At 40.5% G+C, this 21,234-nt stretch overlaps 1 long non-coding RNA gene and 1 other non-coding gene across 2 annotated transcripts; one reads left to right on the top strand and one right to left on the bottom strand.

Annotated features, from left to right (window-relative positions):
- Positions 1-694: 694 nt before the first annotated feature.
- Positions 695-20,823, bottom strand: LOC114318173 (uncharacterized). The gene is made up of 3 exons (XR_014333706.1): positions 17,876-20,823; positions 17,712-17,762; positions 695-885 (listed from the first exon to the last, which is right to left on the bottom strand). It is a non-coding gene; the product is annotated as an uncharacterized LOC114318173 (long non-coding RNA).
- TRNAP-AGG (transfer RNA proline (anticodon AGG)) lies at positions 18,983-19,054 on the top strand. The gene has a single exon. It is a non-coding gene; the product is annotated as a tRNA-His (tRNA).
- Positions 20,824-21,234: the final 411 nt, after the last annotated feature.

Genomic DNA, 21,234 nt, shown 5'->3' with positions numbered 1-21,234 from the left:
TTAAAGTTCATCCTAGAACTAAGGAAAACAGCTCATTCATTTACAGGCAAGCCCTCAATGCATTCCAACCTCTTCCAAAGCTTTCACTTTCTTGGTAGATTCATGGACACCAAACAAACTAAACAACAATGGAATGGCCTTGCAAGTCTTCGTGAACTTCGAGGACATACCTTCTGTGCAATCGACTTGATCTCTTTCATCCTTTCATCGACTAGTCCCTTCAGCTGCTGCTCTTGATTGGTTTGATTTTCATCCATCTCAATCCTGCTAGCTTCACCATTAGTGCACCTGAACATGACAACACTACTAAAAAAAGTGTTTTTTTGCAATCGTCACAAGCCGTCGCAAATAATGAAAATACAGTCGCAAAAGACCTTTTGTGACGGTCCATGCGACCACAAATTGGGGACGCTAATGTGGGGTAGCAAATACTTTTTGTGACCGCAAAATAACAGTCGCAAACTATTTGCGACTGCCTAACCTACTTTTTGCGACAGCTATTTTGCCGTCGCAAAAAAAAAAAAAAATCAAAAACACGTTTAGCGACTATTTTTTTACCATCACAAATCATTATTTTTATAATAAAATCACATATACGTTTGCTACAACAAAAAAATCAAGTGCAAGCACCTAACAAGTTTTTTTAATAAAAAATAACAAAATTAATAGAAATATTAACCTATTCACATGTAAGTGTGCAAACAAAATATAAACTTTCATACATGCAAAACAAATATCCATCAATCATCCTTAAAATATATTGTACTAAAAGATTCAAGTCCTCCAAAAAAAAGAAAAAAAAAAAAAAAAAAAAAAGCAACATAATCTCAGTTTGGCTCCCAAACATCACCCGCTCGATTATATCAATTACTCCCTCAACAAAACCTGCAAAAACATATACACGTGACTTGAAAATTTAATGCAGTTTAACTTGAAATAATAAAAATAAAACTATTTCAAAAGAAAATGTCAAGAGAAAAAAAAAAGGTTCATTCTCTACATTCTTTTGCTTGGAGTAAATTACAAAAATATAGATGCCAATTCGTAATTTGCACAAATAAATAGACAAGAAAATGGTCACCCAATCTGTGACAACCCTCACCTTGCTCTTGCCATATTTGCGTACATTCTTGCATGGTCTTGCCGCTTATGTTAATTTAAAGGTTTTATCTTGGCTTGATTTGCTTAAGTTGTTTGCATGATTTTGTTCCTTGCTTAGTGTGTGTGTGTAGCCGAGATCATCCTGAGCTTAGTCCGCCTTTGACCCTTTGTACTTAGAACCATCTTGAGATCTTGTTCAACCCCATCTTCACCTCGGGCATTCATTGCCGAGATGTTTTGCACTTGAACCTTGTCCGCAGGCAGGTATGGCCTAGGCCGAGATGTGGCGCACCCCGGCCAAGGTGTGGCACAGCTTAGTCAAGCGTCGTCCTCCCTAACCGATGTTTTTCCATCCCGTTGTTGGATCCTTGTTTTGAGCCGATGTCATCTTGTTGCCGATGTGTCTTACCCGAGCTTGCTGCATAAGCTTTGTCAGAGGCTTGTCTTGTCCATCAATCACCTTTTTGGAGCTGAACCAACCCGGTAATGCCACGTGTCCGAGCTGTTTGTTAAGGCAGCCGACAGACCTTGAAACAAATCATTTCTTGTCTCAAATCTTTGTTTTAGAGAGAGAAGCTCTAGAGAGGAGGAAGAAGAGTTCTTGAGTGAGAGTAGTCTTCCAAGCTTGATCTTTGTGGCTTGAACCGTTAGATCCGAGTTTTGAGGTTAGAATCTTGATCTCCTTTGGTTGTTCTTGCTGAATATCTAGCTGCATTGCATGATCGGATCTGTTTTGCATGTCATGCATCGTTTTGAAGTTGGTTTTAGAAAGAGAAAATGGTTTTTCATGTGTTCTTGAACAAAGTCCCATTTTGATCGAAGAGTTTGGAACGAAAACCATGTTTTTGTGGTTGTTCTTGCATGACTTTCTTGAACGGGTACCCAGGTCCCTATTTTGAACTCTTGGCATGAAACTCAGATTTTTGTAACAAGTCGTGAGCTTGCATCCATCTTTCAATGATTGTGTTCTTCATATTCTTCAAAGGAAAACCCAGATTTTTCCTGACTTTGTTTAACGGGACCTCGGCTTAATCCTGGTCAGTACCCGGTGTGTTTTTATGAGCGGGAGCAGTGATTAAACTCCCAGCTTGTTTTGCTTTGTCTTTGACTTGGATCTGGCAAGAATGCCGAGATCATTTGCATGTATTTGGAGCTTGCTTTGAGAATGTGACTTGCCATGTGATTGTAGGTCCTTGATATTTGCTTCGAGTCTACACCTGAAGAACTAGGTGAGTGGTATTATTGATAAAGCTATGTTATACTCGTTTTGATAAATCTTGCTTGCTTGTTTGACGAAAGTATTTGATAGCATGAATAAATAGCTCTTGTTTGATGAGTCAAGTATACTCCTTGTTTTGATGCCATCTTTGGAAAGGATACGGTCCTTGTTAAATCGGGCTACGGGCCTAAGTAACACAAGTCCCTTGTGCTGGAGGACTCTAAACTTTCGCAGTACTATGTGTAAAGGATACGGTCTTTGTTAAATCGGGCTACGGGCCTAAGTAACACAAGTCCCTTGTGCTGGAGGACTCTAAACTTTCGCAGTACTATGTGTAAAGGATACGGTCCTTGTTAAATCGGGCTACGGGCCTAAGTAACACAAGTCCCTTGTACTGGAGGACTCTAAACTTTCGCGGTACCAAGTGCACAAGTCCCTTGTATTGGAGGACTCTAAACTTTCGCAATACTTTTGACCAAGCGATTACGGATCGTACAGCTTCTGATATTTGATGATGAATACGGTTCATCCCTTGTCTCGCCGATGTTACAATATTTGATGATGAATACGGTTCATCCCTTGTCTCGCCGATGTTACAATATTTGATGATGAATACGGTTCATCCCTTGTCTCGCCGATGTTACGATATTTGATGATGAATACGGTTCATCCCTTGTCTCGCCGATGTTACGATATTTGATGATGAATACGGTTCATCCCTTGTCTCGCCGATGTTACGATATTTGATGATGAATACGGTTCATCCCTTGTCTCGCCGATGTTACGATATTTGATGATGAATACGGTTCATCCCTTGTCTCGCCGATGTTACGATATTTGATGATGAATACGGTTCATCCCTTGTCTCGCCGATGTTACGATATTTGATGATGAATACGGTTCATCCCTTGTCTCGCCGATGTTACAATATTTGATGATGAATACGGTTCATCCCTTGTCTCGCCGATGTTACAATATTTGATGATGAATACGGTTCATCCCTTGTCTCGCCGATGTTACGATATTTGATGATGAATACGGTTCATCCCTTGTCTCGCCGATGTTACGATATTTGACGATGAATACGGTTCATCACTTGCCTTGCTAAAGTTTTGGTGTGTCTCGTTTTGAAGGACCTCGGCTTTATTCATGTAAAACCTTTATTTTTAGTACCATTCACTGAGTTTTGTACTCACCCCTCTATATATATGTAGGTGATGAGCAGGACGGCGGCGACGCCTAGTTCGTTGGGATACTTGTTTTGGATTCGTGTATTTGTCGGCCTTACTTTGTATTTACGTCGGCGATGCCCTGTTTTGCATGTCGGCGAATTCTTGAAAATCATGCTTCTTGACTTGTATTAGCTGTATTTTGTATATGTCGGCTCGAGAAGCCTTTTGATCAAGATGTAACATGTATTTTTGTACCTTGTTGTATTTAAATTGTGAAGTTAATTGGAAATGTTTGGCACTGCTTTAATCTACGCACAGCTCTTATGGACCGCTTGAAATTGATTTATCGCTTCCGCATTTGTGAGCCCCCTATATTCGTACTCTGTTTGTGTTAAGTTTGAAAGGTTGGCCTTCGGTAATTACGGATTACTGGCCATCACGGCACCAAACTACTAGGGGCGGTTTGGGGTCGTGACAGAGTGGTATCAGAGCACAAGTTCCTCGGTATACGTTATTCACACACTTTGAGTCCTGAAGAGCATAGGATTTCCCTTAGAAAGATGTTAGAGTTGCATCATGGTATTTGTTATTTGAACGAAATGTGCATTGTCTTGATGTGTTTATTTGTTGCTTGCCTATGTGGTTATTTGCTTAATTGTTTTAAAGTCATACCTTGCATACTCATAGTATCATGAGGAGAGGTAGACCACCACTTGGCCGAGATCAGCCCGAAGATAGAATGGACAGATTGGAAAGATTAGTTGAAGGTTTGGCCCGCGAGTTGAGGCAAACCAGACAGCAGTTCACTAGTGCTACGTCGACTCAAGCCGAGCAGACCAACGGCCGAAATGTAGCTCCACCTCCTCCGGTGCCGCAGATTCCCCCGCAACCAGCCTTGTATGGGGATGGGACGATAGCTTTGATCAGGGAGTTCAAGAAGATGAGACCACCGAGATTCTCTGGGGGTATAGAGCCGATGAAGGCTGAGGCATGGGTTTTGGAGATAGAAAAGTTGTTCGAGATCTTCCCTAGCACCGACGCTCAGAAAGTGACGTTGGCAGCATTCACATTAGATGATGACGCCCGCAGGTGGTGGATGATGGTTAGAGGGAGCAATCCAGATTTGACCTGGATCCGATTCTTAGAATTGTTTTACAAGAAACATTTTCCCCTAAGTGTTCGAAACCGCAAGGCTACCGAATTTCATACTCTGACGCAAGGCAACAGAACAGTGGCGGAATATGACCGCGCTTTTACTGAACTGGTAAGGTTTGTACCTCACATGACCAACGACGAATATATGAAGGCCAGGAAGTTCGAGTGTGGGCTTCGTGGACCGATTCAAGACAGGGTGAGTTTACTCGATATGCCGACTTATGCCGAAGTATTGGACAAGGCCATTCACGCCGAAGCTAATTTGAACCGATACCAGAGCTCGGGAGAAAACCAGCGAAAGAGACAGAACTATGACAATCGCCGAGGACAGCTGAACACCAAGAAGAGAACGAACATGGACAGTACTGGTAACCTAAGGCAGGAAGGGAGTGTTAAACCGACGTGTTCGGATTGTGGGAAACAGCATTTCGGGATCTGCCGACGAACGTCTGGAGCCTGTTATGAATGTGGCGAGATGGGCCATTATGTGAGGGATTGCCCCAAAACAAAGACTGATAACAACAAGAAAGGAGAAAATACCTCGGGTTCCGTTCAGAAAGGAAATGCTGGGAGAGTACAGATGAGACAGGGCAGAGTGTTTGCATTAGTACCAGGAGACACTCAGAATGCTGAGGCAGTGGTGTCAGGTATTTTACTAATTTGCTCCCAAGATGCTTATGTGCTAATTGATTCGGGTTCTACTCATTCGTTTATATCTACTAAGTTTGCTGAGAAAATTAATAGAGAACTAGAGCCCCTTGATTATGTGTTGTCTGTATCTACTCCATCTGGGAGATCTATGTTTGTTGCATCCATTTACAGAGCATGTGTTGTTGTGATTGAGAATGTTGAATTACTAGTAGATCTGATGCCTCTAGACCTAGCTCATTTTGATATTATACTGGGAATGGACTGGTTAGTTGCAAACAATGCATCTATTAATTGTGTTTCGAAAGGTGTCACCTTGAGACCCCCAAACCTAACCGAGGTTACTTTCCAGGGTAAAGGGGTAGTGCCCCCACCATACTTGATTTCGTCCATTAAGGCCTGTAAGTTGATTCAGAAAGGGTGTCGAGGTTACTTGTGTAGTATACTGAGTGATCAGAATGGAAATGTTAACTTAGCCGACATCCCGATTGTTAGTGATTTCCCCGACGTCTTTCCGGATGAATTGCCTGGCCACTTGACCGATAGAGAAATAGAGTTTACGGTCGATATTATATCGGGAACGCAGCCGATCTCCAAACCACCTTATAGAATGGCCCCCGCTGAACTTAGAGAATTGAAACTGCAATTGCAAGAGTTGTTAGATAAGGGATTTATTAGGCCGAGCACTTCACCATGGGGAGCACCTGTTCTATTTGTTAAAAAGAAGGATGGCACACTCCGTTTGTGTATCGACTATAGAGAACTTAATAAGGTCACCATTAAGAACAAGTACCCGTTACCTAGAATTGATGATCTGCTTGACCAATTACAAGGAGCGCGAGTCTTTTCTAAGATCGACCTTAGGTTTGGTTACCATCAGCTTAAGGTTAAAGCCGAAGATGTCGAGAAGACTGCCTTTCGAACAAGATATGGCCACTACGAGTTTTTAGTAATGCCTTTTGGAGTGACTAATGCCCCTGCTGCATTTATGGATTTGATGAACAGAGTCTTCAAGCCGTATTTAGATGAGTTTGTAGTTGTCTTCATTGACGATATCTTGATCTATTCCAGGAGTAAGACTGAACACGAAAATCACTTGAGACTTGCCTTGCAGATTTTGAGAGAACGGAGATTGTATGCTAAGTTTAACAAGTGTGAGTTTTGGCTTCCTACTATCTCATTCTTAGGTCATGTGATTAGTGAAGAGGGTATCTCAGTTGATCCTAGCAAAATCGAAGCCGTAGTGAATTGGCCGAGACCGACTAATGTGTCCGAGATTCGTAGTTTTCTGGGTTTGGCAGGTTATTACAGAAAGTTTGTGAAAGATTTCTCCAGGATTGCAATTCCATTGACGCAACTGACTCAGAAGGGAACACTGTATGAATGGACTAAAGATCGGGAGTCAGCCTTCCAGGAACTGAAGACGAGGTTAGTTACAGCGCCAGTGCTCGTACTCCCAACAGGTAACGAAGAGTTTCATGTCTATAGTGATGCATCGCATAAGGGTTTGGGTTGTGTATTAATGCAGAAGGGTAAAGTTATAGCTTATGCATCTCGTCAGTTGAAACCTCATGAGAAAAACTATCCTACCCATGACTTAGAATTGGCGGCCGTGGTATTTGCTTTAAAGATTTGGCGTCACTATTTGTATGGAGCTACTTGTCAGGTTTTCACAGATCATAAGAGCTTAAAATATCTATTCACTCAAAAGGAACTGAATTTGAGGCAGAGAAGGTGGCTTGAATTGTTAAAAGACTACGATATGCAAATTCAATATCACCCCGGTAAAGCCAACAGTGTAGCCGACGCTTTGAGCAGGAAGTCAGATGGAAATTTGGCGTGTTTAACCGTGATGTCAGCAGAACCGACTATCGTTAATGAAGTAAAGACAAAACAGATGGAGGATAACTTCCTCAAGAAAATTTCCGAGGAGATTGACACGAAGCCGAGACCAGGGTATACCATCGAAAACCAAGTACTCAAGTTTGAAGGAAGGTTATGTGTGGCCGACATTCCAGAGCTGAAGAAAAAGATTTTGCAGGAAGCTCATGGTTCCAAGTTTGCTGTCCACCCAGGGAACACCAAGATGTATCAAGATGTGAAACAGACCTTCTGGTGGCCAAATATGAAGAGAGAAATAGCCGAATTTGTGTCCCAGTGTTTACATTGTCAGCAAGTGAAGACAGAACATCAAAGACCAGCAGGACTTCTTCAACCTTTGCCGATTCCTGAGTGGAAATGGGAGCACATCTCCATGGATTTTGTGATTGGGTTGCCGAAGACACCAAAGGGTATGGATTCAATTTGGGTTGTTGTGGATAGGTTAACTAAGTCAGCACACTTTCTACCCGTTAAGGCTACCTTCAACGCCAATCAACTTGCCTTGCTATATGTGAACGAGATTATCAGACTTCATGGAGTGCCGATATCAATTGTTTCAGACCGAGATCCTAAATTTGTTTCTAGATTTTGGCAGAGTCTTCAGAGAGCTTTCGGAGCCGAGCTGAGGTTTAGTACAGCCTTTCATCCCCAGACAGATGGGCAGACAGAGAGGACAATTCAGACACTCGAAGATATGCTGAGACTTTGTGTATTGGATTTCCAAGAAAGTTGGGGAACACATTTGCCTTTAGTGGAATTCGCTTACAATAACAGTTACCAAGCTAGCATTGGCATGGCGCCGTATGAAGCCTTGTATGGAAGAAAATGTAGGTCGCCGATATGTTGGACCGAAGTCGGGGACAGAACTTTGCTTGGTCCCGAATTGATTCAAGTGACAACAGAAAAGATTAAACTTATCCAACAGAGGATTAAAACTGCCCAGAGCCGACAAAAGAGCTACGCCGATCAGAGAAGGAATGAGGTAGAGTTCGAAGTTGGGAATCATGTATTCCTGAAAGTCTCACCAATGAAAGGAGTTTCCAGATTTGGAAAGAAAGGTAAGTTAGCACCCCGCTATATTGGGCCATTTGAAATTCTTGAGAGAATTAATTCCGTTGCCTACAGACTTGCTTTGCCGCCAGATTTGAGCCAAGTCCACAATGTGTTTCATGTTTCGATGTTGAGAAAGTACATCCGAGATCCACTGCATGTAATTGATCATTCTGAAATCGCAGTTAATGAGAATCTGGGCTACGAAGAAAGGCCAATGAGAATTATCGACCGACAAGTGAAGCAATTGAGGAACAGATCGATACCGATGGTAAAGGTCGAATGGAAGGAGCATTATGGCACAGAAGCCACGTGGGAAAAGGAAGAGGACATGAGAGTCCGTTATCCGGAGTTGTTCTGGGAACAAGGTAATCTAAGTTTGGGGACCAAACTTCTTTAAGGGGGGTAGGATGTGACAACCCTCACCTTGCTCTTGCCATATTTGCGTACATTCTTGCATGGTCTTGCCGCTTATGTTAATTTAAAGGTTTTATCTTGGCTTGATTTGCTTAAGTTGTTTGCATGATTTTGTTCCTTGCTTAGTGTGTGTGTGTAGCCGAGATCATCCTGAGCTTAGTCCGCCTTTGACCCTTTGTACTTAGAACCATCTTGAGATCTTGTTCAACCCCATCTTCACCTCGGGCATTCATTGCCGAGATGTTTTGCACTTGAACCTTGTCCGCAGGCAGGTATGGCCTAGGCCGAGATGTGGCGCACCCCGGCCAAGGTGTGGCACAGCTTAGTCAAGCGTCGTCCTCCCTAACCGATGTTTTTCCATCCCGTTGTTGGATCCTTGTTTTGAGCCGATGTCATCTTGTTGCCGATGTGTCTTACCCGAGCTTGCTGCATAAGCTTTGTCAGAGGCTTGTCTTGTCCATCAATCACCTTTTTGGAGCTGAACCAACCCGGTAATGCCACATGTCCGAGCTGTTTGTTAAGGCAGCCGACAGACCTTGAAACAAATCATTTCTTGTCTCAAATCTTTGTTTTAGAGAGAGAAGCTCTAGAGAGGAGGAAGAAGAGTTCTTGAGTGAGAGTAGTCTTCCAAGCTTGATCTTTGTGGCTTGAACCGTTAGATCCGAGTTTTGAGGTTAGAATCTTGATCTCCTTTGGTTGTTCTTGCTGAATATCTAGCTGCATTGCATGATCGGATCTGTTTTGCATGTCATGCATCGTTTTGAAGTTGGTTTTAGAAAGAGAAAATGGTTTTTCATGTGTTCTTGAACAAAGTCCCATTTTGATCGAAGAGTTTGGAACGAAAACCATGTTTTTGTGGTTGTTCTTGCATGACTTTCTTGAACGGGTACCCAGGTCCCTATTTTGAACTCTTGGCATGAAACTCAGATTTTTGTAACAAGTCGTGAGCTTGCATCCATCTTTCAATGATTGTGTTCTTCATATTCTTCAAAGGAAAACCCAGATTTTTCCTGACTTTGTTTAACGGGACCTCGGCTTAATCCTGGTCAGTACCCGGTGTGTTTTTATGAGCGGGAGCAGTGATTAAACTCCCAGCTTGTTTTGCTTTGTCTTTGACTTGGATCTGGCAAGAATGCTGAGATCATTTGCATGTATTTGGAGCTTGCTTTGAGAATGTGACTTGCCATGTGATTGTAGGTCCTTGATATTTGCTTCGAGTTTACACCTGAAGAACTAGGTGAGTGGTATTATTGATAAAGCTATGTTATACTCGTTTTGATAAATCTTGCTTGCTTGTTTGACGAAAGTATTTGATAGCATGAATAAATAGCTCTTGTTTGATGAGTCAAGTATACTCCTTGTTTTGATGCCATCTTTGGAAAGGATACGGTCCTTGTTAAATCGGGCTACGGGCCTAAGTAACACAAGTCCCTTGTGCTGGAGGACTCTAAACTTTCGCAGTACTATGTGTAAAGGATACGGTCTTTGTTAAATCGGGCTACGGGCCTAAGTAACACAAGTCCCTTGTGCTGGAGGACTCTAAACTTTCGCAGTACTATGTGTAAAGGATACGGTCCTTGTTAAATCGGGCTACGGGCCTAAGTAACACAAGTCCCTTGTACTGGAGGACTCTAAACTTTCGCGGTACCAAGTGCACAAGTCCCTTGTATTGGAGGACTCTAAACTTTCGCAATACTTTTGACCAAGCGATTACGGATCGTACAGCTTCTGATATTTGATGATGAATACGGTTCATCCCTTGTCTCGCCGATGTTACAATATTTGATGATGAATACGGTTCATCCCTTGTCTCGCCGATGTTACGATATTTGATGATGAATACGGTTCATCCCTTGTCTCGCCGATGTTACGATATTTGATGATGAATACGGTTCATCCCTTGTCTCGCCGATGTTACGATATTTGATGATGAATACGGTTCATCCCTTGTCTCGCCGATGTTACGATATTTGATGATGAATACGGTTCATCCCTTGTCTCGCCGATGTTACGATATTTGATGATGAATACGGTTCATCCCTTGTCTCGCCGATGTTACGATATTTGATGATGAATACGGTTCATCCCTTGTCTCGCCGATGTTACAATATTTGATGATGAATACGGTTCATCCCTTGTCTCGCCGATGTTACAATATTTGATGATGAATACGGTTCATCCCTTGTCTCGCCGATGTTACGATATTTGATGATGAATACGGTTCATCCCTTGTCTCGCCGATGTTACGATATTTGACGATGAATACGGTTCATCACTTGCCTTGCTAAAGTTTTGGTGTGTCTCGTTTTGAAGGACCTCGGCTTTATTCATGTAAAACCTTTATTTTTAGTACCATTCACTGAGTTTTGTACTCACCCCTCTATATATAAGTAGGTGATGAGCAGGACGGCGGCGACGCCTAGTTCGTTGGGATACTTGTTTTGGATTCGTGTATTTGTCGGCCTTACTTTGTATTTACGTCGGCGATGCCCTGTTTTGCATGTCGGCGAATTCTTGAAAATCATGCTTCTTGACTTGTATTAGCTGTATTTTGTATATGTCGGCTCGAGAAGCCTTTTGATCAAGATGTAACATGTATTTTTGTACCTTGTTGTATTTAAATTGTGAAGTTAATTGGAAATGTTTGGCACTGCTTTAATCTACGCACAGCTCTTATGGACCGCTTGAAATTGATTTATCGCTTCCGCATTTGTGAGCCCCCTATATTCGTACTCTGTTTGTGTTAAGTTTGAAAGGTTGGCCTTCGGTAATTACGGATTACTGGCCATCACGGCACCAAACTACTAGGGGCGGTTTGGGGTCGTGACACAATCCAATCAGATTAATGAATAAACCAAAGAATTTGAAAAATGAACATGATTAACATAATCTTTGTCCTAGCATAGATTAATACCAAAGGGAAACAAGAAGAAGAAATTTGACTTCACTATTTAGAAGTTTATGCCTGGTAGGTCAACAATGGAAGCGATCTATCTTTTGAGGAGAGTAATAGAAAAGTATAAAGAAAAGAAAAGAGACATTCATATGGTGTTTATCGACCTTCAGAAAGCATATGACAGAGTGCCCCGAGATATAATATGGTGGGCGTTAGAGAAGAAAGGGGTGACAAAAGGCTACATTGACGTGATTAGGGACATGTATGAAGGGGTGGTGACCACTATTAGATCGCTAGCTGGAGAAACAAATGAATTTCCTATCACTGTAGGGTTACACCAAGGATCTACCTTAAGTCCTTATCTTTTTGCTTTAGTTATGGACGAGTTGACGATAAATATTCAGGATGACGTGCCATGGTGTATGCTTTTTGCAGACGATATTGTGTTAGTGGATGAGACTAGAGAAGGAGTTAACACAAAGTTGGAGATCTGGAGAAAAGCTCTAGAATCTAAAGGATTTCGGATAAGCAGAACTAAGACAGAGTACATGGAGTGTAAATTTAGTAACAGTAACAATGAAAGCAGAGGAGAAGTGAAGATTGAGAACCAAGAACTGCCTAAGAGTGAACATTTTCGTTATTTAGGGTCAATTATCACAACAGCGGGAGAGATTGATGCAGATGTGGCCCATAGGATTAAGGCGGGATGGTGTAAGTGGAGAAGTGCGTCTGGGGTATTGTGCGATAAACGAATACCTACTAGACTCAAAGGTAAGTTTTATAGAACGGCTATTAGACCAGCTATGTTGTATGGGACGGAGTGTTGGGCAACTAAGAAACAACATGTAGATAAGATGAGTGTGGCTGAGATGAGGATGCTAAGGTGGATGTGTGGTAAGACTAGACAGGACAGGATTAGGAATGAGTGTATTCGGGAATGTGTAGGAGTAGCACCGATAGAAGATAAGTTGAGAGAGAATCGTTTGAGATGGTTTGGTCATATTCAACAGAGACCAACAGAGGCAGTAGTGAAGAGATGCGATACTGTAACGGTAGATGGAAGTGTTAGGGGACGAGGTAGGCCTAGATTAACGTTGACTAGCGTTATAAATAGAGATATGAATCTACTTAATTTGACCAATCAAATGGCCTTTGATAGGGCCGCGTGGAAAAGAAGGATTCATGTAGCCGACCCCATTTGATGGGACTTAAGGCTTCGTTTGGTTTGGTTTGGTTATTTAGAAGTCTACATCAAGTTACTGACTTCACTATGTAATTCAAGAATTAGCAATGAAGAATTTTGGAAACCTTCTATCAAACCAAGACCATCTGTTAAAATTTATCAATAAACCTACCACCACTACCACCTCACCTACTCCACTAAACCTAACCCACTACACCACTACCACCTCACCTACTCCACTAAACCTAACCCACTACACCTACACCTACATCTATATAAGGAACCATTTGTAATAGACAGAAAATATCAATATAGATCAATCAATAATACAATTCTCTCTATTTCTCTATACATAATTAATTCTCTCTATTTCTCTTTATACATTAAATTTCTACATGGTATCAGAGCTATAGGTTAAAGATCTTGGTGTTCTTTGCCTTCCGGCGGGCGGCAACCTTGCCTTGACCGCCCGCCGGACCTCAACCTATTCCGCTTATTTTCTACACAACACATACCTTCACTTTGAAACCAGAGAACATTTTGCTTTCAAGCCCTCACAGTGATGCAGTGCTAAAGATTGCTGATTTTGGTCTCTCAAGAATTTTACATCCTAATGATCACGCAGAGACAGTTTGCGGGTCTCCACTGTATATGGCCCCAGAAATTCTGCAATTTCAGCAATATGATGCCAAGGTTGACATGTGGAGTGCTGAATGTCCAGTCGTGTTCATGTCTTCCATTTTCCAAGCTCATCCCTTACGGTAATGCCAGGATGAGAGAGAGAGGTACATCACCAATTCCAGAGGAATGAAGCTGTTCACACAGTTGTGTGCCCCGCTGGCAAGTCACCGTACTTGGATTCGATATATTTCGATATCGCAGACTTGTTTGAGCCGTCCTTCTCCTTCAAAGCGTCAAGGGGAAGATCATCGGAATAGTCGCCGTCGTCCACGGGTTCACCGGCGAGTCGAGCTGGCTCATTCAGCTCACCTCCGTCCTCTTCGCCAAGTCTGGCTTCGCCACTTACGCCATCGATCACCAAGGCCACGGCTTCTCCGAAGGTCTCTCTCTGCTTCCAGATCTCCAGAAATCGATTGGAACCCTCGGTCAAGCTCTCCGCTCTGGCCGTGCTCAATACGTCTCCGCCTTGTTCGCGACATGCTACGGTTGTCTGCTGCCGGTTTTGGAGGTGCCTTCAAGAGGGACTGTACAGATCTATTCTGATTTGGCTCCTTTGCTTGAAGAAATTAGGGACTTCAAGACCGATTTGAGGCCTTTGGATGTTCCTGCTGCTTCGTCTTCATCAAATTCGAGTTTCTTGTCTGATCTCACTAAGACCAATCCCTCTGCCAGAGCTACAACACCCATCTCTTCTTTCTTTCAGGTTCCTTTTCTCTCACAAGCATATGTCTCACAGACCCATCGTTCCTCACTCTTCTTCAATACCCTTCACTCTCCACACTCACTCCTCCATCACCATCATCAAAACCATCATTCACAATGGACCACTTTCTGAATATAATATAACCCACTATGTTTGTCCTCCACAATGGACAACCACCCACATGCCTTCTCTCTCTCATCTTTTCACTTTCCAACCCACTTTGCATCCACCGCCACTTTCCCCACTTTCTTTATTTTATATATATATATATATATCTCTTTTTTTATTATAAAAAAAAATAATAATAAAATAAATAAATAAATAAATAAATAAATAAATAAAAAATAAAAAAATAAAAAAAAAATAAAAACATCATCTCTCCTCCGTTTGATTTCAAACTCCATTATTTTTATTTATTTTCTCCAAACCACTTTCCTTATTTCCCCCATCTTTCATTTTTGATTTCAAATATATTTTTATTATTTCTTTCTTTATTTTTCTTTCACCTTATTTTTAATCTTTTTCCAATTCCATTCATACCATCTAGCTTTGCACACCAGCCATAATTTATTCATCTCAGGGATCAACCCCGATCACAATTTTACACAAAAAAAAAAAAAAAAAAAACAAACAAACAAACAAACAACCACATTCACAGGTGGGATTTTTTTCTTCTCTACTCTGCCGCCGGTCTTTTCTTCTTGCCTCCGTCCTGGGCGGCCCTTGCCGGTGTTGCCTCCGTGTTTCCCACTCCACTGGGCATGATCATTACTCCCTGCTCCTCCACTGCAGCATATGGTGGCCCTCCGAATCGGAACATCACGGTGGCCTTCCGCTTCAGCTCCTTGTTTTCTGCCTTTAGCACACTTATCTCTGCTCGCGCATCCTTATACATGCTTTGGAGCAGAGCCAGCTGGGAGTTTAACTGTTGCACCTCATTTGTCCTGCTCTGCAGCCGGTGCAACAAATTTGTGACCGCAGTCATGGTTTCCACGCATGACTTCAGAGTATACTGATTGGCCTCAATATCAGTTTGCACCGCCATTTTTTGCTCCACCGACCGCATCGGAAAATTCAACGGAGCAAACACAGAGGTGTTTGGTTGAGGTTCACTGGCCACCGCACCAGTTATTTCTCTTGTGGACTCGTTAAGGTCTGGAAAGAGAGTGAGCAGACCACGGGAAGATGAAGCCATTTTCTGGACAACAGAGTGTTACAGAGTGTCTCTCTCAGGAATCTCTCTCAGAAAACAGAGTGTTACAGCGTATCTCTCTCAGAAATCTCTCTCAGAAAACGAAGAGTTTTTCTAGCAGGTTTTTTGTCTCTGCTTCCAAGCCTCAGCCTCTGCCTCAGTTTATAAAGACCCTGACGAAGAGGCAGACACGCGCATCATGCGCCTCTCGGTGCTCGCCGACAACTTGGGCGCGCCTTTTGATGGCACGTCTTTTGATGGCACGCCTTTTTATGGATTGGGCACGCCTTTTGATGGCACGCTTTTTTGAAAAATTGGGCACACCTTTTGAGGGTGCGACTTTTTAAGGGTCCGACAAGACTCTGTAAACTGTCCCGACATTGATTCCGGTTAGCTCCTTCATGGGTCCGACAAGACTCTATAAACTGTCCCGACATTGATTCCGGTTAGTTTCTACAAGGGTCCAGCAAGACTCCGTAAACTGTCACAACAACTGTCACAGCATTGTCTGCTACAACGGTCCGACATGACCCCATAAACTGTCTTCTACATCGGTCTGACACCGCCATCCAGTGTCCTCTACACCGTTATGACACCACCATACAGTGTCCTCTACAACGTTATGACACACCCATACAGTGTCCTCTACAACGTTATGACACCCCCATACAGTGTCCTCTACAACGTTATGACACCACCATCCAGTGTCTTCACCAATGGTCTGGCACGACCATACAGTGTCTCCTATCCTCTTTTATTTTTATGTATTTTCTTGTTTTGTTCCTCTCTCCAAACTCAAGTTGGTTAGTTTCTATCCTCCTTGAGTTTGCGGGGGGCTGTTAAAATTTATCAATAAACCTACCACCACTACCACCTCACCTACTCCACTAAACCTAACCCACTACACCACTACCACCTCACCTACTCCACTAAACCTAACCCACTACACCTACACCTACATCTATATAAGGAACCATTTGTAATAGACAGAAAATATCAATATAGATCAATCAATAATACAATTCTCTCTATTTCTCTATACATAATTAATTCTCTCTATTTCTCTTTATACATTAAATTTCTACACCATCTTTAGTGTACAATGGGCAATTATTGAACAGTTGGGGCAGGCTTTGGCACTATTGGTGTATTTTTCTTTTCTTCATCCTTTTGTCTTTTCTTTTCCTTAATTCATTTTAGTTCTTGTATATATTGAGTTGTCCCAGATATTATTAGCAATAATGTGAATCATGAAACGCAAACATGTATTAATGTGCTCTTTTGTGTTGAATCAACTGAATTTATGAAGCCAAATGCATATGTATAACCTAACATGTATCATGTTAGATCATGTAAAGTTGACAATTTCCTTGTCAGTGTAGATGGATGCATCAATAAACAGCTAGTAGCCACTTCTTGTAATTACTACCAAGCCAACAAATAAATCTTCAAGGAACGGCCCATAGATGTCCATTGCCAACTTCATAACCAAGAAGTTAAATAAGTTATTTGACGTTGAGAAGAGGAATATGCCCATAGATGTCCATTGCCAACTTCAAACCAAGGTCACAATTTATGAAGACCGTGTTACGTTCAAATCTTATTTTCACTAAGGAACAGCCCACCCTTGAAAACCCACCTCGCTCCTGAAATTTTATATCATCTGGAATGGAACATTTATTTAGGGGTTTAAATTTTTGGTGACTTACTTTCACACATGGACCATTTACCTTTCTCTATCCAAGAGAACTGCCTCAACTCACACCTTATGACTATCTTACCCAGATGATTATTGGCTCAGTCCAACGTTGCCTAACCACATTGGTCTTATATCATCCCCTATCTTACTCTCCCCAAGAGTTGTATCCTACTTAGGTTTCAAAATCAGAGGCTCAACCTAATCTCAGCCACCACGTGTACCTCCTTAGGCCCTTCCTCAATATATTCCTCTTTTAATTAGATAACTTAAGTCAGTGACAAGAATATATTTTTGGCACAATTTGTCAATAAATTAATTTTACAAAGTATCTGATAAGATAGATAATTCTTTACTATTTTTGGTATCAAAAATAAAAAATCAAGTGGCTCCTAATTTTTTTAATGGAGTTCTGGAAGTGAAAAAGCAAGTACTTTGGGTATGAAACCCAAGCCACTTGATGCTCCATAAAGTGTTCCACACTTGTAATTTATCTACATAATAGATATACGAAATCTTATTGAATATAAGTACATTTCAAAAACTTATTTTTCATTGCCACAAGAAACTTCTCTTTTCAAACACTACTCAAGCATAAGTATGCATAGAAGAACATGCAAAAATGACCCGACAAACATGTAAATGGCCTGACAGTATCCAATTGGGAAAAATATCACTGACAAAGCTACAGATTAGTGATGGGACCAGAAAACTTACTTTATCCACTAGTAACATGCAGATATCTGTGGCAAGGGAACATCTCCTCCCCTGAAACCATTTAACATAGATAAAATGATTACCGATCAAAACTTGAAATATCCCAAAATAAAAAAAATAATAAAAAAAATTGCGTTATTTTCACCACTACAGGATATTCTTACTGGTATTCTGAGGCAACCAATGAGAACCAAATTGGACATTTTCTTTTGTGCTGTTTGGCTCCAAGCATTTCAAACATAGCCTGTGCCGGGGCACACAACCTCCCAACTGCATTTTTTATCAACTACACGCAACCTTCTTCGTTTGACCAGGCACTGGAAGTGAGATTGTTCCATTCTTGTCATCTTGAACTTTTGATTTGCGTCGATGCTCCTTACCCTTGGTTTTAGGCACATGTACATCATTTTCAAGAGCATTGAGGGGTTCTAATTTGGAAAAACCACCTAGAAAAACCACTTAGAAAAACCAGTAAATCTCTTAGAAAAACCACTCCAATGCTGCCCATACACTAGCACAGAACTAAAATAAACCACCTTCTTCCAATAAAAGCATCTTCAACTCAAATTCAAAAACAAAAACTTTCAAACGCAGTTCAATCCTAACTAATTAGAAGAAACACTCTTTCAATTGTTATCATGTAGCCGGTTTCATATTACAAATGGTTTTAGGTAGTGATCCCCTACATTAGTGCATATTTCAGAAACATTGTGAGGAAAACAAAATCATAAATATCAGTGTTTACATTTCTATAGAACACTAAAAAGTATTTAGAAACATTAGTGAAATAGATTTTGGTGATCTGTTATGGTGTATGTAAACAATGTGTTCCCTTACAGATATTGTAACAAGGACACATAAGGCCGTGCCCAACATCAATATTTAACAAATTAACAATCAATTAATTGCACATAAAGATTTCACAAAATGAAAAACAGAAGAGAGATAAAATGTAATGCCCAACCTAATGTTTAACATGAATATTTTTCTAGAATTAGAGATCACTGCTTATAGTTGTTGGATCAATAATGTTAACAGATGAACAATACATTTAAATATGCATAGTTTATCATCGTTGATATTTTATGATTTTAGAAGTCATTCTTGGGATTGAAGAAGTTTGCTTAAAAACACTCCTTGATGCTATTTACTGCATTCTGGAATTGTCATCATTATTTGAACCAGCAAATCTGTTATAGATGCACAACATTGTTTATTCAAACCTAATTAATTACATGATATATAAAATAGATAAAGTACTTAATGTAGAAGGGCATTTGGTCTAGTGGGATGATTCTTGCTTATGGTGCAAGAGGTCCCAAGTTCAATTCTCGGAATGCCCCTTTTTTGATTAAGTTTTTTTCTTTTTCTTTCTTTTTTGGTTGGTCCTTGTCGGTGAAAGTGAAAGATCCATAAAAACTGCAAAATGATCTTCTTTTTTTAGCAAGAGGATTGAGAAAGGGAAGAAAAGGACACCCAAAAAAAAAAAAAAAAATTGGATTGTCTAAACAATCTCTTTAGTTGCTGCCCAACATAGAGCAAAATTGCATGTTTCTATCATCAAGATACCAGGAATCAAGAAATGCAAGGGTGCTCTGCTCATAACCAATAGACATTACAGATGCAAGCAGAGTTGTGAATGTGTTACCATAGATATAGGTGTGTTATGAAATCAACCAGTTGAATGTAAAATAAAATAAATAAATAAATTGAAAAGGCTATCAAAATTTGAAACTCAAAATCAAAATATGAGATAGTTATACTGGGATAATTTGGAAATAAGTGTAATAGTTCACACTAACAGAGTTGTACGTATATAATAATAATATTAATAATAGTATAGATAACGAGGAACCCTTGATCCCACATTTGGTGAGACCCAGGATAAAACTCCAAATATAACCATCTATTAACCTTATATATAGAGAGGTAGGAATTCAAATTTAAGAGCTCTGATTGTTTACCTGGGGACTTACCCTTTCAAGCTAGCCCTCAGGGATGCAAGCTCTCTGACATTGGGACCGGGACTAAAGTAACATCTAACCTTATTGGATTGGCACAATTCAACTATACCGAATAAATTAAACAATCAAGTGTCTATTTCTATTTAGTTGTAGCTCCATAGAATACATACATACGGAAATACAGTTCTACTGTCTCGATAAAACAACACCACACAACTAGCAAGACATCAGCAAATCAAACAAAAAAAAGCTCAATTCTTATATGACATATGATCACAATCAGTTACAACAAAGGAGGTGAAAACAAGCAAGCATGTGAGAGCAATGCTATATATATATATAGAGAGAGAGAGAGAGGTGAGAATTGGAAGGTGAAGCGATAACAATTAAGAATTGAATAGTTCAACTTGTACTTGTAGTAGATGAGGAAGGATTGATTCAAACCAAAGCTTGATTCCAGAATCAGGCTACCTGGTGGAAAAATCAATAGATTGATGAAAAAGTGATCGAATTACAGTGAGTTTAGATGAAGAAGTTGAATAAGAATTACAGTGAGTTCAGTGAGTTCAAGTGATCGAAGTAGAGAGATGAAAAAGTTAAAATACGAATGAATGATTCGAAGAGACTCATTGAGAGAGAGAGAGTTTATACCGTTGGAGATCTCTTCTTCAGACGACCATGGTGATCTATAGAGCGAAATCGAGAGAGGGAAATCAGATTCTCTTACTCAGACACAATCGAGAGAAATCAGATTTGGGGGAAATTAGACTTTAAAAAAAAAGGAAAACATAAATTGGGCATAGTGGGTTCGCAAGTTTCTACTTAGGCTGGGGTTCATAAGTTTTAGCTTCGGCTAATCTGCCGTTGCAAATAATTTTTTTTGCAATGGTCAAATAATTAGACGCAAAAAGTTATTTTTCTAGTAGTGCAAACGACATTTCTTGAACATAATCTATTGGAAATTCAATCACCCGCTTCTCTGCAGCCCCCGAGTCCTTCCTTATGACCTCAGCTCTAACACAATCTGAAATGACAGTCATGAAATTGTCGATTCGCTTAAGTTTGGCTTGTCTTTGAGAGATTTTCTTGATTCACACGTAAAATTGTGGAATTGAGGGCTTTCTGGATTGGGTTAAAAACAAGTAGGCGTCCTCGCACGTGTTGTAAGGAATCCAAAGGCTCTTCAATTGTCAAGTCATAAACATTTTCACAAATTGCAACATTATTAAGCACCTCTAGAAGATGACGGCCGTAAACTTTGCGCTGGTAAGGAGGCAATACAAATATCTGCCCACAATAGAAATAGAAATCTCATCAAATGCTAGAAATAACCGCATCTTATTTTTGGAATGAGCTAAAAAAAACTACAATTTTTTTGAAACTTTTTAAAAAAATTTCTCAATTTTTTTTACTTTTCAAATCTGTCTAGTCTAGAATGATTTAAAAGGTCAAAATAACAACAAAAAAAAAAGGTTAACTAAAGTAAAAAAAAAGTCAACTTCTTTCAAATAAATTTTTATTTTTATTTTTTACTTTTCAAGTCTGTCTAATTCAGTAGA

Source organism: Camellia sinensis, chromosome 6, assembly GCF_055761805.1.
Source record: "Camellia sinensis isolate YWXY chromosome 6, ASM5576180v1, whole genome shotgun sequence".
NCBI lineage: Eukaryota > Viridiplantae > Streptophyta > Magnoliopsida > Ericales > Theaceae > Camellia > Camellia sinensis.
This window is presented reverse-complemented; position numbering and strand designations above follow the sequence as displayed.